Below are 19,813 nucleotides of genomic sequence, written 5' to 3'. Positions count from 1 at the left end.
AGGTCAGGCCAATTCATGTCAGACTCTAGAGACCCTGTAAGGACTTTTGGACTGTGTGCTCCAAGGTAATCGGAAGCCATTAATAGACTTTTTTTTAGATAGACTCAACACCCAACGTGGGGCTTGAACTCATAACCTCAAGATGAATGGATTTTAAATGAGAAAGAAATGTGATCAGCCAGAGGGGTCGTATCAATCTCTCAATTCTTGCATCTAAATTTGGGTTCCTAAGGGCCTGGCAGGACCCCTGAAGCCCTCTTCCATTCCATCCCAGGGCCACATATGTATATCGAGTCCTAAGAGTAAAAGGTTTCCCGGGGTCCAGAGGAAATGGCACGTTCTAAGTATTCCAAGGAAAATGAATCCACAAATAACACTTTGGTAACCATCCTCACTATAGAAAGAAATTTCAACAGGGACCTTAGAGATCCTTCCATCCTGGTTTCCTCCTGATTTCCTCCCTTGGACTTACCAGGTAAATAGGACAGGTAAGTAGGAAGAACCTTACTCCACAGCACAACAGGAAGTGGTAAGCAGGAAACCCCAAAGGCTACAGATTATAAAAGAGTGGAAATATAGGGGAAAAAATATAAAAAGAAAAGACATCTACAAGCTCTGGCCATTGACAGAGCTCCTAACTCACACTCCCAGAAGGCTTTGTATGAGCTGTTGTCAAGCACTTGTGGGAGCAATTGCTTATCCCCATGAGAGGCAACAGTAGGAAGGGGGTCACCGTAAGCCAGCTCTAGGAGTATAGGGGGCGCTGGAGGCGGAGGCAGAGGAAGATGGAATAACCTCATAGTGTTTCCTAAAGCATGATCTACAGACCCAATGTTTTCTAATCAAATAGGCTGTGGTGACACATGTAGATCCCCCAGCCCCATAAACACGCAGCCCTTAGGAGTAGCATGTGGCTGAGGCGTCAGCACACAGGCCCTGAAGTCAGACTAACTGGTTTCAAATCCTGATTTCACACACTTACTTGCTTTGTGAACGCAGGCACTTTGTCTCATCTATTCTAGCCTCAGTTTCCTGGCATGTAAAAAATGAGCATCATAATAGGACCTACCTACTGCGTAGAGTTGCTGTGAAGAGGAAACAAGGTAACTCCTGAAAAGAACTTGGAGTGGTGCCTTCCTGGGACATAGTAAGATCCTGATGATTGTTAGCTATTAGTGCAGCTGAGAGTGGGCTTGGGGACCTGCATTTTTAACATGCTCTGCCTGTGATTCTCCCCACTCATTAATGTTTTATTTTCAGTTTGAGGAGTATTTATATGCCAGCCTCTGAGCTGAGCCTTTTATGTTTCTCATCTCATTTAAATCCCTTGAAGTAGCACCAACATCTCCCTCCCTCCCCCTGACTGAGAAGGGAGTGGAGGCCTGGAACAGTTAAGTACTTTGCCCAAGGTCAGATCCTGAAGTTCTACACACTTTTTAGGAACAGCATATTCTACCAGGATAGGGACAGGAAGGGCACAGATAGACCTGAGCAGGCTACCGCTGGTGAGCTCGGAGAGCAGCTGTGAGCGAAGTCCATGGCCTCTGCCCAGCTGTCAGGGGAAGGGGGATTTGACGGAGGGCTGAAGCTGGTGGGCAGACCTGGCCCAGAAGGAATGGGGCCTCTGCCCAGTGATTGGGGGCCCAGAAGGAGGGCCCAGGCTGAGTGTTGCTGCAAGCTTGTCATGTAGCTGCTAGCCACTCTCTACTGCCCTCGCCTACATGGCATCACCCCTTGGTTGAAATGGTTTGTACACCCTTCCCATGGCATGGAGCCCTTTGTGTAGTACAGTTGTTTGTGAGTCTGTCAACCCCTATAGGGCCTTGACCACATGACTAATGTCTGGCTGTGTCATCGCAGTCAAGTGTGGCGCCTGGAGAGACACCATAGTGTCGTTTCAGATTGGTATAAAACCTATGTGCTTAAATGCTGTTCCCTCTCTGGCCACCCCAGGCAGAACTGGCCCTCCCTTCTTGTGCTCTCACTGACTTTCCAAAGCCTTCTGTCATGGCACCTGTGAAACTGCCTTGGTGTCTACAGGTTCCCCTCGCTACACTGGGAGTATGCCCTCTGAAGAAGCAGCCCTTCACACTCACCCCCCTCCAGGGGTAGCAATGGGAATCAACCCTGACATGCCCGGGCAGCCTACTCCTTTGGGGCTGACCCAGTGACTGTCTTCATCACAAAATCCTTTGTAAAAGGAATTGAAAATTCTTGCTTCTAATCAACAAACCTCCCCCTGCCATGTGAGCAAGAACATGTCTCTAGAGGAAATTACCACCAGTGAAGTCTCATGCCCTTGAACTGGAAGCCAGGCCTGCCTCTGAGACGTTGCCCTCTCTCTGTTATGACACCTCTGGACTGAGGGTCTATCTGGTGAGCCAAGCACACAGGCATGGAGTAGGGAATTGAGCAGAGCCCAGCCTCCCACCAGGGCCAAGCCCAGCTCTGGAGGGTGCAAGACAGGTGCTTCATGGAAGTTTTGAGGAAGGAAAGAAAGAAGGAAGGGAGGGAGGGAGGGAGGAAACTTTCAAAAAGAGGACCTTTTCATTTAAAAAATTCTAGAGCTAAAATTTCACACCAATCATTATTTCCTCTGGATATACAAATACACAGGAGCACTAGTTGCAGTAAATACCTAGGTGGAGCCCTACCCACTGTCAAGAATGTTTCATATTCCTCAGGAATTCCCACAATCCTGAGGGGCAGGAGTTGCCTTCTCTGTTCCTATCTGCCTCCCTGTGCTGCCCTCCCTACTCCCCAGCCATTTTGCCTCCTCAATTCATTCTTCATATCTGATTGGCACTCAAAGGTCAGTTCTCCCAGAAGGCCTTTTTTGAAGGAGTACCTGAAGGGGTAGGAATGCCCATATTCTTTTTATAATGGCACACCTGCCTAACAGCTCATTGCAAAGGTGTTGGTCTAAAGTGGAGAAAGAGAGAGAGACTGAAGTGTAATGCTCACATCCAGGGTCACGTTTACCAAAGGGTCAAGAGATCCTTGTAGGATTCATTGGGATTACTTACTAGCAAACTATCAGGTTAACAGGAATAACAGCAAAGAAAGGGGAGTCACCAGGCAGGATTAAAATCAGCTTGTCTGCCAGATGAGGAACTGAATAGACAGGCAGCTTTCTGTGGCAACATGCAGGGGAATTTCTAGGGGGTGGGGGTAGTGGGCCACAGAAGTCAACCAGCTCACTGTACAACCAGAAGAGAAGGCTTCTGTTGTGGTCCTGTTTCTCTCCCCACTGGAGGTGGAGAACAATGGTGCATCATACAAATGGTCTTCCCCTGCCCCCTCCCCACTAGAAGTCACAGTAAAGACTCTCGAAGAAATATCTTTCCATCTACTTGGCTTGTGAGGAGAACAATAGTCAAGAATACACTTGAGAATGAAACAAATAAGAAAATTATTCCAAAGAGGCAGGGGCTTAAAACCAACGTCAGTAATCTAGAAAGTGGTAAAGATGGGAATGAAGCTCTCCCTCCAGTTCTCACCATGATGGGAAAGTCCCATTTTTCTAAAAGAGGCAATAACTTATATTTCTTAGAAGAAATTCAGTGAGACTCAGGCACTAGGAAGTAGGAAGAATCTTTTTACCTTCCCTCCTCCACACACACATACACACACCCCTCCCAGGAGAACAGAAAGTTCCTCCTATACCACAACTGATGCAGCAAACTAGGGGGTGCAATCTTCCCAAAACAGCAACCTCCTAAGATTCAAATCTCAGTCTCAGCATCCTAGGAAAGATCAAGGGTTCCGAAGCCAGGAGACTTGGATGGGATCACATTCCGGTCACTCAAACACAGGCAAATTACCTGACTTTTCTGAGTCTCAGTTATTTCATCGGTGAAAAAGGCACAAAGTATCTCTTGCACAGGGTTTTTAGGGGTTTTAAAAGATAAGACTAACATAAAGCACTTGGCAACAATGCTGATGAAATTACAGTATATTATAAATAATGTTCTGAGTCCTTCCTTCACATCTGTAGATTTGTTAGACAACAAGGAAGCCAGAAGAAATCAAAAGTGCTGAATTGTAGAATTTCAAATAAAATATATACTTCCCAAAACAATGGAGAAATTAAAAGAAACTATGTACCATGTATAGAGAACGACCCTCTAAAATTTAAGGAAGTAGAAAAAAAAGCTAATGAAACAAAGTAACAAAAAACATATGTAAAATATATCTGTTTTAACAAATATATGTAAATGAGTTACAACCCTTATTCAAGGATTCTCAGATTGGGTCAAATAACAAAATCTAATAATTGCTATTTACCAAATATATCTTAAAATAAATCAACACAAAAATATAAGGAATATGTAAACACACACAAATGTAAAGCATGACTACAATATTGCTATCAAATAACATTGAAAAAAATTTTTAATATTTATTTATTTTTGAGAGACAGAGAGAAACAGAGCACAAGCAGGGGAGGGGCAGAGAGACAGAGACAAAGACACGGAATCCAAAGCAGGCTCCAGGCTCTGAGCTGTCAGTACAGAGCCCAACGTGGGGCTCTGTCTCAGGAGCTGGGAGATCATGACCTCATGATCTTTTCACATAAAAGAAATATGGTTATATTCAGAAATGCTAAAGCATCTGTCTTAGACAGATAAAATCAAGAGTAAGCAAGGATACAAAGATGCTGATTAATCTATCAAAACTGATTTAATATACACTTTTATAAATTATACACTTTAATATTGTACAAACCGAAAATATACCTTGTATTCTAAAACCTATAGACTACTTACAGTAACTTATGATACATTAGGATATAGAGAAAATTTCAAAGTTCCAAAACCAAAGCTTCACAACTTGTACCCTTGAATATAATTTAACAAAATTATAAATTAATAACAAAAGTTTAAAGAAAAGCCAAGCCTCTTAGAAGGTTAAAAATCTCTTCATTAAGTAATTGTTAAAGAAGAAATATGAATCATAATTTCAGATAATTTTTAAATAAAGATGAGAAAACTATAAATAAAAATTTATATGAGGGGCACCTGAGTGGCTTAGTCGGTTAAGCGTCCAACTTTCGCTTAGGTCATGATCTCACGGTTCGTGGGTTCGAGCCCCGCGTCGGGCTCTGTGCTGACTGCCAGCTCAGCCTGTTTCAGTCTGTGACTCCCTCTCTCTCTGACCCTCCCCTGCTCACGCTGTCTCTCTCTCTCTCTCCTAGAAATAATAAATAAAATTTAAAAAAATTAAAAAAAAATTTATATGAAATTCCCAAACAATTTTCAAAAAAAGAGAGCACAGCCTTAAATATTTCAATATGTAACAGGAAAGATGGGAAAAAATAAACTACTCTAATATTTAAAGTCTAGAAAATAACAATAATATTTTTAAAAATAAAAATGAATAAACATCAAAGAACATGACAATGGTAAAAGAATAAAAGAAGTATTATATAGCCAGTACTCAGAATTGGTAAATAAACCCAAAAGCTGGTCTTCTGAGCACAGAAATTAAGCAAAAAAGCTTCTAACATATAATTAAGAAAGAAAGGGAGAATTCTGGGAAAATGGACATGATAGTGGCAGGTTCATTTTTGGATATTCCTCAATATCCACATAAAAATAGAGTAACTAGACAACAAAACCAAAATCTATACACAGCATTTACAGTAAAATTAGGTGACAGGTGTCTTCTTGGGCCCCTAAATGCAAGTGGGTGAGACAAATCTGTAAGAGTCAAGACCTGCATATCACTGGATCTCTGCAAGAAAAAATAGCAGGATACACAGGCTGGAACTGAGAACGGAAGCTTCCTAAAAGGGCCCACAGGTTTTCACTAAAAAATGCAATAAGTCCATTTAAGAGCAGTGGCTAAAACTGGTAGGAATTTTGCTCACTCCAAGATGAGATAAGAACGAAGGAGCCCAAACGGATGAAGCAGTCCTGCCCCCTTTGAAGTGAGAAAAATGGGAGAGAGACATCTGCCATGAAAATTTTCTCTTTTAAAAAAAATATTTATTTATTTTTGGGACAGCACGAGTGGGAGGGGGCAGAGAGACAGGGGCAGAGGACTGAAAGCAGGCTCTGCGCTGACAGGCTGACAGCAGCAAGCCTGATGTCAAGATCATGACCTGAGCGGAAGTCGGATGCTCAACTGACAGAGCCACCCAGGCACCCCTGGAGAGCGTAGTTCTAAACTGTAACTTACCTTTATATTCTAGAAAACGTTAGAAGTCAAATGTATCAAGATTTTTAAGCAAAACTGTGAAATGGCTTTGTCAAAGCCATGTGATTTCAGGCAATGCCACCAGATTGCACCACACCAGGATACTCTACTGATAGGGGAGAGTCAAGCAACTGCCAGGGTCCTGATTTCTGGGGTGAGAAGACAAACCACCCTGAACAAAAAGCAGCCCCAAATACAGCACCTTGGTGCAAAGACAACTCCACATTACTCACTTCTAATTCCTAAGGGCGATAAATTGCAAATGTCAGTCGCGTAGCAACTTTTACCTAGGCAGTTTATGTACGCTAATAGGGCATTTTAGTTTAAATGCCTCCATCAGATTATACAGTTAATTTTACAGGACAGAACAACATTATATGGCAATGCTCAGTTTGCAAGTATTTTTCTATCATTACCTTATTTAATCCTAATGTAACCACATATCATCGCACTGGGAGAAAAGGACAAAAAAGCAGCAAGTCTTGATGGGAGTGCCAGATCACTTGACATCCTCCAGCTCTAATTAAATGACAGAGATATGAACCTCATCAATACAAACATTTTTCCCATATATATCAAGGTTTCCAAATTAGAGGGAAGAAAATATTTCTTAGCTCACTAGCACATGTTAACATAAATAGTCATTAATAGATTTTTTTTCCCTGCTAGTGTTCAAACAACAACCTTGGAAACCAAAGAGAAAGTTAAAAAATAGGTGAAATCTCATTGTTAATAATACTGAAGTTAAAAGACTCTCTCAGAGAAAGTAGACATTATTCACAGTCATTTTTACTTTCATCAAAACTGGTTGTAAAGTATTTACTCTTCTGAAGCAGAAAGAGTGGAAAGCTTTGCCTGGATGCTATATTCGTGCACGAGAAGCACCTGTGTTTTCTCTGTCATCATTTCTCCATCACCTATTACTGGAGTGCTTAGACATTTTGACAAGGGTGTTATTTCACTATGAAACCTTACAAAACGGAGGAAGAATATTTCAAAAATATAATGAAAACATCTAAGGTCATTATGCTCCTCATTTCTTTGCACTGAATTTATTTCCTTTTGGTATTTGCTGTGCACACATAAAAAAATTTTAATGTAGAAGAAATTCAAAAGCCCCTCTTTCCCCAAAAGATTAAATCATTAAAAACTATCTCTCTCCCTGGTGAGTGTTTTAAGAAAAACAGAATTGAACGTTAAAAATTCTGTGTAAGGGCATCAGTCATAGAAGTCCTATTTAATAAAAATTATGTATGGCAAATAAGCACCTACATTTAAGAAGAAGGTCTAGTCAGGACAGAAGAGATACCATCTCTTAAAATAGTTATCACCATATTCATAGATTGTCTCATTAACATGTGTACATTTCCTTTGCGGCTCAGTATATCTGGCTATATTTGTGCACACACACACACACACATAATTCTTAATCCATACTTTTTGAAAGGCCCTTTAGGCTATGGCCTGAGCAAGTAAGTAGTCAGGGGTTGCCTAATGAGAGTTGCCCCTGAAAACAGCTAGACATGGAGGGTTCAAGACCAGCAATCTGCAAGAAAAATCATGCTTATTTTTAAGTGGGAAGCAAAGCAGAGAAGTCAAGTATCCCCAAAGTTAGTTTTTTTCAAATATTTTAAAAATATTTATTAATTTTTTAGAGAGAGAGAGACAGAGTGTGAGTGGGGGGTGGGGCAGATAAAGAGGGAGACACAGAATCCAAAGCAGGCTCCAGGCTCTGAGCTTTCAACACAGGGCACGATGTGAGACTCGAACTCATGAACCACAATATCATGACCCTGAGCCAAAGTTGGACACTTAACTGAGCCATCCAGGTGCCCCTCAAAGTTATATTTGGCTGGGTTGTCAAAATGGTATAAATGGAAAGACAGCGAAGTGAACAGGTATCAAAACAAATAAAATGAAACAAGCTCAAGAACCAGGTGAGTTAATAACAGCCAGTATGGGAATTAATCCGGGGAGCACAGCCAGTCTGCCATTGTATCCTTTGGGCATGGCTTGTACTGGGTTGAACTGAGGGCCTGTCTTTTAGAGCAGTATTTTCCAAACTGTATGGGGCATAGATTCCCCTGAGAAACTTGTTAAAATGTAGAATCTTATCATTCCGATTCAGTAGGTCTGTTGTTAGGAAGAGACTCTGCATTTCTTACAAGCTCCCAGGTGCTGTTGGTGCTACTGGTCTCATGGCCACATTCTGAGTAGCCAGTAGCAGAGGCAGAATATTGTCTTGAGCCAATAATGACTTTAGAATCAACACCTTTTGCCTCTTCCATCTTTGCTCTACATAACGCTAATAGCATTTTTAAAACTTTTTAATCAGTGCTTTTTAGGAATCATATATAGGTAATTGGACCAATACTGTACTTGGACAAGTGTCAGGATATGTGCCAGCCAAGAAACACTGTGTCATCAAGGAGATCATGATCTAGGGGTATCTGGGTGGCTCAGTCGGTTAAGTATCTGACTTCAGCTCAGGTCATGATCTCACAGTTTGTAAGTTTGAGCCCTGCATCAGGCAACGGCCCAGAGCCTGGAACCTGCTTCGGATTCTGTCTCTCTCTCTCTCTCTCTCTCTCTGCCCTCTCCTTCTTACACTCTGTCTCTCTCATCTCTCAACAGCAAATAAATGTTTTTTAAAATTTTTAAAAAGGACATCATGATCTATATAAAAGTAAAAGGACCTTTATGAACTGCTTCCTATTTCAAGAGTGACCCAGGGTAGAGATGGCAATATAAACATGGCCAAAGAGAAAGCCTGCATGAATTTTGAAAACTGTGTGAGAGATTCAACTCTTTAAAGTTTGTTGGCTCTGTGTTTCTGCTTAACAGCAAAAAAAAAAAAAAAAGTAAAACAAGGACAAAAGAATTCCAGGAGGAATGGTAGCCAAGGAGCCTCAGTTAAAACTCCCAAATCCAACACCAACACTAAACCCAAATTTCATAGAACTGAAAGCTTTTACTTTCAATGTTATAAAAAATGAATGATGCTTAGGTTGCCCTGCAACCTAAAAGACTTCAGAAAAGAATATGGGGGTTCTATCCCCATATTGTCAAGAAATCATCAAATAATAGCTATTTTACTTTCACATAAATGGATTCAAGCACAACATGTGCTCTAATTTAATGCTCACAACAAACCTGTGTAGTACCCACCACTGTTAACCCCATTTTACAGATGAGGGACCAAGTTTCAAAGAGATTTAGTGACTTGCCAGAGGTCATTCAGCTAGTAAGAAGCAAACTAGGATTCTAAACCAAGGCTGGTTATTTTCATAATAAAAATATTTTTTAATTAAAAAGCTGTTTAATTCTAAAACTAAAATGCAATTAAAAACTATAATAACCATATCTACCCAAGTTACCTCATACGATATTTACAAAGTTCTAATGAAAAGATTAAGGATTTGAAAGCGCTTGGAAAATATCTGTAGCAAAACAATAAAGAAAGAAAGACAGTGAGACAGACAAAAGGAAAGAAACTGGCAAACAAAGGTACTTTGTAAACTAAAAAGGATGAGTTTAGTTGTTGATGTGATTTATCATTATTAGATCCCAAGATTGTGGAGCCAAGTCAAGGCTGCAAACATAAATCAATCCTTCTTCAAGCTTCAGGAGATAAAAGGACCTCTTTGAACTCTAAACTTCAACTTTTCTTGGCCTTGGTATCACCCTGTGGTAATTTATATAAATGAAGACTAATTGTGAGAAAGATTACTTCTCTTTCCCCAAGGAAATTCTCTCTCTCCCTCTTTCTTTCTCTTCATCTCTTTCTCCCTTTATTTCCAGCTCCCTCTCCCTCTCCCTCTCTGTCTCTCTGTCTCTCTCTGTCTCTCTCTGTCTGTCTGTCTGTCTGTCTCTCTCTCACACACACACACACACACACACACACAATTAGATCTAAGACTTAACTTCCTCTTCTTATGAAAGCAAAAAACTGAAATCCAGGGACTAGTGATAAGCCCAAGGTCTAACTAGACAATAGAAGAGTCAACATTTTAATCATCCATTTGACTCCATACTGTCTCTTTTTGAAAGGGAATGAGAAGCAAGTTATGGAATAGATCACAGGGACAGAACGGACAACATAAGAATATAGTTAATGTTATTATAATAGTGTTGTATGGTGACAGAGGGTTCCTACATTTTTGGTGAGCATAGCAAAAGGTGTAGGGTTATCGAATCACTATTTTGTATACCTGAAACTAATGTAACTTTGTGCACCAACATACTGAAAAGAGAAGAGAAGAAGAGAAGAGAAGGAAAAAAGAAAAGAAAATGGGGCACCTGAGTGGCTCAGTCAATTAAGTGTCTGACTTCAGCTCAGGTCATGATCGGGTGGTTCGTGAGTTTGAGCCCCACATCGGGCTCTGTGCTCACAGCTCAGAGCCTAGAGTCTCCTTCAGATTCTGTGTCTCCTTCTCTCTCTCTCTGCCCCTCCCCCACTCATGCTCTCTGTCTCTGTCTCTCAAAAAATAAATAAATGTTAAAAAAATTTTTTAAAAAGAAAAGAAACCAGAATCAGAATGGACTATACCTTCCTTCCTGGAAATACACTGTTTTTCATTCATTCATAATTCAATACATATTTATCAGGACTCAACATTGAGCGCTGGTATCACAAAGGTGAATGAAACATAGTCTATATCCTCAATGAAGTCATAGTCCAAGACATTCTGTGTGCCGGGCACTGCCTTAGCCACTCTGAGAATCAAAGTTACTACTCTCAAAGAAAGCGATAAAGAACTAGGACCTGGACCTAGAAATGTTTGGTTGGGAGACAAGTGTGAGGAGGACTCAGAAAAGACCAGGATTTGGGCTTCGTTTGGGGGAAAATAACAATTCTACCAACATGATAGATTTGAGGGGGAAAAAAATCAATGTGCCTAATGGAAGATATGACTATGGTGGAGACTCCTGAGAATAAAGAACCAATGACTGGGAGAGATTTTACATACCTAATCCAAAGTTGAATCCAGAAAAGTACGTGTTCTTAGATAGTTGGTTTTTCAAGGCATGTTCTGAGAAGTTTCAGAGTTGGGACCATAAGCAATATATTACAACTGTGTTGCTATTCTGGAGTCTTTAATAATTTTTATTTTTCACTTTATTCAATGTTCAAGAGAGCACACATGCTATCTCTCCAAAGTAGAATCAAGCTTCCCATTCATTCCTGGGAGACCTCTAGCACCTTTTGGGCCATGAGTTTTGATTTGTGAAATTCCTGCTTTGGACTGCTTTCCTAGAAGCAGCACTAAATCTAGAAAAGAGTTACAGTCTCCCCACCCACGTCCCACCTATCCACATGTATAGCTCCAAAGCTTACCTTGAAAACTTTAAGGAAGGAAATTCCAAGCTTCTCTAGTAAAGAAAGGATCCTGGACCTCGACTGATGGGCTTCCATACCTTGAATTTTGTTGAGCTACAATCCCTCCCCTGCGGTTTAAGCTCATTCCTGCCATACAAAACTTCAATAAGGACAGCTGGTCTGGGGTGCCTGGGTGGCTCAGTTAGTTAAACATCCAACTCTTGATTTCAGCTCAGGTCATGATTTCGTAGTTTGTAAGTTTGAGCCCCACATTGGGCTCTGTGCTGACAGGGCAGTCTGCTTAGGATTTATCTCTCCTCTCTCTGCTCCTCTCCTGCTCAGGCTCGCTCACTCTCTCTCTCTCTCTCAAAATAAATAAATAAACATTTAAGAAAAGACAGTTGCTCCTAATCCATCTCTTAATGATTGATTAATCAAGCTTGATGCTAAGCTCTAAGGAAGGTCTGACTTGCTCCTTTTATTCATTTCTTCATCAGCATTCAGTATTTCTGAGCACTTCCCATATATCAGATATGTGCCAGAAACCAGAGCAGATACAAAGAGAATCTGTCATAGCTCCTATTTAAATACCTTATCTTCTAATATGGAAACCATGCAGTAAAATAACCTTAGGAACAAAGAGAAAATGCTCAGATGCCTAAGACAGAAGCATAGACAAACTGCTAAAGAATTTGAAAAGGAAAAGATTACTTTCGTTTGGGGGGGCCAGGAGACTCATGAGAAGCTTTGTGGATAAAATAGCACTTAGTTAGGGATGGAAAGATAACAAGGTGGACACGTGGACTTGGAAAGGTGCAGAAATGGCCAATCTCTTGAGCCAAAATACAGGACATCAGACTAGTTTGTATGAGGGAGTTTGAGGGAAAGGTGGAACCACTTAACAGTGACATATTCCTGGGACCTATGGTGCAGTAGGAAGAGAAATCTGTTTTTAGTCATACACAGTACAGGTTCTGTGTAAACCCATGAGTCTTCTTCTGTCTATGCAGTCAAGTGAACCTGAATTCAGTAGGAAGATATATAAGAGTTTTAATTTTAGTCTCAGAGGAGAAAGTCACTACTATGGAGAAAAAAAGAGTTTAACATAATAAGAGAGGACAAGGGTAGCAGGTTTGCTCTTATATCGAAAGTATACCATGGCACAGGCCCTAAAGTTTTATGTACAGAGCTACATCAAGAAGGTGTTTGGATAAAATATCATCTTTTAGGATGAAGCGTTTCTTACATGTTACGCTATGTAGCAACATAGAGGGAGAATGTCAGTGCAGTCAAACAGGGCAACAAGCAAATCTTCTTTAAAAGTGAATGTTGGGTAATGGTTATTTTCCCCCACACTTGCCAGGCTGAGTAATGTGCCTGTAAATTTTACACATTAGCATCCTCAAAAGAGAAAAAACACAGAACAATGAAATTAGGGAAGGATCTGGCAATCAGATTAAAGACTCATGGGTGAAAAAAGTCCCCAAAATAAATGTGTTGGAAACCCCATTTTGCTAATCATGCCAAGAGCTAAGCCCCGCTTGAACTACCAAGGATGTGTGAACCTTCCTTAATGTCATTTTCAAGAGAGTGCACCTAACAAGCACAAGTTTCCCTGGGAGAATCACAGTTGTGCAATGGCATTTTTTGTTTGGTTGGTTAAAATGCCTTTTTGGTGTGTCTTTTATTTGTAGAAGGGGCTTCTTTTTGTCAAGATACTGGGTCCTTTCTCAACCTCATGAAACTCTATGTACAAAAGGAGGGGGGAAAATACATTTATTTGGGGATAGAATTAAAAATTTAAAAACTGTTATCTTGAGCTTGGGCAAATTTGAAGGCAAATAATTTAAAACAGCATAGTTTATTAGGAAGTATGGGTCAAGGGTTCTTATAACAGTAAATCACTTTCAGAAAACTAGCCCGGGCTGCGATGAAAACAGAGTTGCCTTTTCATTCAGCCAATAGACCACTTCTGACAAAATTGATCCTATCTGGGAAATACTGGTTATCCCCACTGAGCTTAATGCAGCTAAATAAGGGTGGTTCAAGTTACACTTCCCCTGTGGCAGCCAGACAGCAGGGCACTAATTCACCTTCTCCAATGAAGGACAGTCAGGACAACAGGTATCTTGTTTGGAGAAAGGTATTGGACAAGGCTACACAAGACCATGTAAGTTTATAAACATTGGCATCTGCCCTTCTGTAAGGAAATGGAGACAGAAAATAAAGCCTTTTCACTACATGAACTGGTTAAAATGAAAAAGGGAAGAGAAACAGTAAAAGTAACCAGCTCCCACAGAGGATGACAACATGTATTTTTGTTTGAAAGTACTAGAAAATAAAGGTGTGGTTATCAGCAACCAGTAAGGTTTCCATAAGGGTTCAGAAGGCATGTGTAAAATGTTAGTGCACACAGAGCTTTCACCCACACACATGCACAGCATGCACGCACGCATGGCAATTTGGCAATTCTGAATGCCTAGGATGTGTCTCCCCTACCCTTTTCCCTTTTCCACATAATGAGGAAAAACATAGATCTCAGTCGAAAAATATAATTGGGTAGAGAAGAAGTCTCAGGAAAAAAAAAAAACAATAATAAAGAAAAAGGATGCCCTGTTTCCTTAACATAGATAAGTTCATAGATAAGTTCATAGATAATCTTAACTATCTCTTATTTTTGCACCAAATTATGGCTCCGGCGAATGCTGCACTGGCAGCAGGTAGGGTCCTCTTTCCCTGCTGTCTGAGGCCAGCCTACAGCTGCCTTTATTCCCCTCTGTTCATTTCAAATAATTAGAGGAGCATTGTATTTCACGCCACTTGAAATGACAACCCTCCAGTGAAAAAAACTATAAAACTGACTCACGTAAAAGAAATTTGCTGGCTTTTCTGGCTCTAGGCAGCATAGATCCGCAAACACTCCATCAGCAAAGCACGGTGTCATCCCTGGCGTCCTTCTCTTGATCGCACTCTTGGCGCCAGAGATGGAGTTCTCAAGAGGTCCTGAGTATCTATCGAGGCTTGCTGGTTTACCTTCTAGTGCATTCCTTAACTCTGTAGCAAGTGTCCTTTTGATTAAAAGTACTGCATCTTCCTTTGCTTATGTAATTATTTTGGAATTTGTTTTTATTTTGCAAACCCCAAAAGACCAAAAGTCAGCCTAAGCAGTCCTGGGGAGAATAAATTGGTTAAATACTAGGGCTAGGACTTGATCCCTTAGCAGGTAGAAAGGCATTAGCAGATGGCAATTGTACTTTGAACAGAGTGGAACATGAGCATGCGTAAGTTCACCAAGAACAAGATAGAACAAATCTCATCTACTTTTTTGATACAAGAGAAGACCACAGATATAAAGTTTTATATGCCATTCAGCACTATATCTGACCAAGTGTCTCATAACATACTTATTACGAGAAGGAGAAATACAAATTGGTTGATCATATAGATGACCAATAAGTATTGGTTAATGTACCAAGGTCAACCAGGAGGGATATCTCCATTGGTGTAAAAAATTGTTTAACTAGCTTCAACTCCTAACAGCTCTCTCAAACCCTACAAATGTAGTATCAACCTGGAGGGACAGGGACCTGTATTTACATAATTATATGCATTGTCTTTCAAGGTTACTGTATTAGTTATACATTTTATGTGCATTGGTATGGAAATGAGCACCTGCCCTGTTATTTTTCCCCTGAGAATTACTGAGCACTGTCTCCTACTGGCATCTTTGAGGCCCCACCTATTGGAATCTGTGCTGCTCTTACATTTAGCATCTTTACTCTCCTCTCCAATATTCAGTTTAAAATCCCTCTTGGTAGGTCTCCTAAATAAACAAAATGAAAAACAAAAAACAAACTATTTTTTCCTAGTCTGTGTAAGAAATATTCTATAATAGTAGTTTGAACCACTTTGGTAAGTCAAAAGAAATGGTCGCATATCAGCAAAACCAATGTCTTCTGCTAGGAATTCATTGGAAATCATCAAAATCTGTGGGGGGGGAGACTTTAGTTTATACAAGTCTATGAAGATAAAAGAGGAAAACATTTGAAATAGATACCACTACCAATGTAAGCTCAGAAAAAAACAGTTGGACAAAGTTCAATGAGCTTCGAGCACATCTTTCTCCTTCTCTTAACAGCTCTATTCCTGAAGATTAAGGTTTTTTCTTTCTGCCTGACAGAGTAGAGGCCATTACTTCCCAGCAAACTTGAAGATTTACCATGCTGTACTCTAATGGTGATGATTTTCGCTGTCCTCAATTTTTTAAGGCTTCCTATAAACAGGCTGAAACAAAGAAATACTCTCTTTCTTAGAATTTAATAACAGGAAATTCCATTTAGAACAAAACTGAAAACACATAAGAAGTTAATTTAATCATTCAATTTGAAATTGTCAATAAAGAAATATTACATGAGATGTGTCAAAAGTATTATAAGTGAGGTTATGCATAAAATATTATTTGTAAACAAAAGTAACTGTAATCTAGAAAAGTATTTTATTTACTAGTCCATTAAAAAATAGAACTCTTTGCTCTCCTTCAATGAAAAGTATTTTTGTAATTTTTTAAAAATATATATTTATCTTAAGTCTAGATTCAAGTTGTTATAAATATTCCATCTCACAAGTCTGATTTATAATTCATAACATTCTATCAGAGTCCCCAAGACAGGCTTATATTATTATAGAATGTGCCTTGCCATTAAATATAGCAAATATAATTTGCCCCCAATTAAAAAGAAAAAGAATGATGACCAGATGGAATAAAATGTAAATATCCAAAATGCTAACCTATTTATAATATATGACCAATTATAAAGCTGGGAAAAGGGAACTGAGAATATATTGCCAAAAAGAAAAATGACTAAAGGGAGATTTTGATCATTTTTAGTAAGTTTCTGAATTTGATAATTTTCATTGTTTCTGGACAACTGAAAAAATATGAAAGTACAATTTTATGAATCTGTAGAAAACTCAGGAATGACAAGATGGGAGGAGTGAATAGATACCTAGTATATTCCTAGAATGTCCTATGTTCACAGTTTTTAAAATAGCAAAATCTCTCTGAGGCATGAGACTTTAAAGACTTGAACACAGAAACCAAGGAGGATTTCTCCAAGCCTGAATTCTTTTCAATTGTCTTTTCTCATTTTTGTATCTAAGAACATAGGACTTTAGCAGAGCAGTTCATTATTGGGGTCAGGGGGAGGAAAGGAATGTGAAAATAGTTGAAATTATGACATTGTTAATCTCCAGCCATATTCATTTTAGGCAGATATTATTTCATCTTGCTGAGTTCTGTAAAATTCTCTCATAAAAGTCCCTGACTCTCACCAAAACAGTCAGGACATGATGGAAGAACTCCTTTTTTCAGTTTGTGACTCATACACTTAAAACTGCACTTGCATTATCAGAGTTTCGGTGTTAGGTTCCCATTATTATGCCCTCTGAGGATGTAGTTAAGCTAGAAGTTACCCAGACATTTCAGGTAGAAGAAATAGATATTGACAGAGTAATCAGTATTAGCTATGGGTATATAGAAATTACCATATAAATTATTGATCTGCCTGGTTGACTTTGTCTGCACTTAACTAAACAAGCCAACTGTGGGCAAGACACAATGCTAGATGATTCTGAGGGTTTCTATAAATAGCCGTTTACCTATTTGTTTTATTCTCACCTCATTTCACAATGTGAACACAAATGCTTGCAGTACAATTGAAATATATATATAAATTAAAAAATAGAAAAGGACAAAGCAAAATAAAAATAAGAGGTCTAGCCCAGGGAAAGAGAAGCTCAGATAGGCAACCCTGATGACTTCACACAGAGTATAGAGTTTACTCTGATTTTCATGGCAAAAGGGCATTATAGTTTTCTTGTTATGAAATTCTTTTTGATTCTTTTTTTTAATGTTTATTTATTTATTTGGGGAGAGAGAGAGCACATACGCAGGGGAGGGGCAGAGAGAGAGAGAGAGAGAATTCCAAGGAGGCTCCAAGCTATCAGTGCAGAGCCTGATATGGGGCTTGATCTCATGAACTGGGAGATCATGACCTGAGCTGAAATCAAGTCTGACACTCAACCAACAAAGCCACCCAGGTACTCCAAAAGGGCATTTTCTTATTTGTGATGCTGAAATATAGTTATCCCTCCGGAGAAGAAACTTCTTTCAAATCACTTACTTCTAAAATAAATATCTCTAAATTGAGAAAGGTGATGTAATGCCCTTAACCATGGTGCTAATTATTTTCTATTTGTTCCTCCACCCCTAATTTAGTCTCTGACTTTCTGCTATGTGCACAGGACGCTCACCCTGAAGATTATCTCCCAGTCTTCTTCCTGGTTGGATCCCAGTTGGGTTTGGCTGGCGACTGGCGGTCAGGAGAAATGAGAGGTTGAAGAAGCTCTCCCCCACTACTCTCTGCTTTGGTCACATTTCTGTTAGAGGCTGCCTGTCTTTAGAATCACAGCCCTGTTGGGTAATACTTCCCATGACTCCAATAACCTGTCAGCCCAAAATAGTAAAAGCTCCCCACTTTGCTAAACTCTGGCTGCCTCAACAATTTTTGTTAGTTCTCTAAACTGTTATCCACACCTTGCTGTCCTTGAAGACTCTTCCTGTGAAGGAATGCCCTGACTTTTCCACCAGGACTCTGATTGATACAGACAAAATGTGTATTTCAAAAGCCTCTTTCTCAAAAGAAAGGTCAGAGCATAACAACTGTCCTCAAATACATCTACATAAAAACACCTTTATAAGAGCCAAGAAATTATTGTTCAAGTATACAAAAACTAATAGTCCAGAACAGTGCTATCCAATAGAACTTTCTAGTATATTGGAAATGTTTTATATCAATGTTGCTCAATATAGTAGCCATTAACTCCATGTGGCTATTGAGCCTCTGAAATGTGGCTAATGAGACTAAAAACTTGAATTTTTAATTGACTTTAATTTTAATTAATTTATATTTAGGTAGCTGTATGTAGCTAGTGGCTACACTACTTCACAACACAGGTCTATATCTATACTAACCCAAGGACAAAACCTAGAGACTATCCAAATATATAGTACAAAAATCAGTACAGTCCCTGTTGACCAAGAGCCTGTAGTAAGTATTGGGTTAAGTAAAAGGCAGTGATGACTACAATATGAGGAAAGTAAAGTCTATAAAATAAAAAGCATACAAAGTATAAAAGAGGAAAAGTTCATACCAAATCACAGGTATCCAGAAAAACTTGGACAACTGAATAGATTTTGTATTAGCTTTCTCTTTCTCCTAACAAACTATCACTCATTTAGTGGCTTTAAAACAACACAAATTTATTATCTTGCAGTTCTGTGGACATCCAACATGAGTCTCCCCAGGCTAAAATCAGGGTGTCAGCAGGACTACATTCCTTTCTGGAAGCTCAGAAGAATCCATTCCCTTGCCTTTTCCAACTTCTAGAGACCACCAACATTCCTTGGCTCATGGCACCTTCATCCATGCTTCAAATGCACCAAACTGCAGTTCTTTGTCTTTCCTCCACAGAGGAAATGTCCCTCTAACTACAANTTTTTTTTTTTTTTTTTTTTTTTTTTTTTTTGAGAAAGAGAGAGAATATGAGCAGGGGAGGAGCAGAAAGAGAATCTTAAGCAGGCTCCATGCCCACCTTGGAGCCTCACACCGGGCTCAGTCTCACTACTGTGAAATCATGACCTGAGCCAAATTCAAAAGTTGGTTGCTCAATGGGCTGAGCCACCCAGACAGCCCAAGTTCTCTCCTTGTAATCACCCATGTGATTACAATGGGTCCACCCAGATAATATAGGATAATCTCCCCATCTTAAGATCTTTAACTTACCTGCATCTGCAAAATCCCATGTGTCATATGCACAGGATCCAGAGAGTAGACTCTGGATACCTTTTGGGGGCCAGTATTCTGCCTACCAAAGATTTTCTTCAGCTAGAGTTTTGAGATGAAAACAAAGGGATTCCAGGAGGAGGTGCAGGGCAAGAGCAAAGCAGACCGACAAGAATTGACCAAATAACCCCTAGACTCTGTTAACCAGCTCATCCAATTAACCAGTACTCTCCCCTCCCTCTGTAAACTCTGAATACTAGAGCCAGTGGCAACCCTGAGACACCTGTTCACATCCACTTCCACCAAATGAGTTGTATGCCTACCAAGAGCCAGCTCTGCTACCAAGACCCAGCTCTGTTCCTTGCAAAACTTATTTAGGCCTAATGTATTTGTCATTGTAACATATAATTTAATTAAATAGTACCCAAACCTGGGGTGCCTGGGTGGC

The sequence above is a fragment of the Crocuta crocuta genome, unplaced genomic scaffold (assembly GCF_008692635.1).
Source record: "Crocuta crocuta isolate KB4526 unplaced genomic scaffold, BGI_CrCroc_1.0 scaffold431, whole genome shotgun sequence".
NCBI classification, from domain to species: Eukaryota; Metazoa; Chordata; class Mammalia; order Carnivora; family Hyaenidae; genus Crocuta; species Crocuta crocuta.
The sequence above is the reverse complement of the archived record's forward strand: the minus strand, read 5'-3'. Positions refer to the sequence as shown.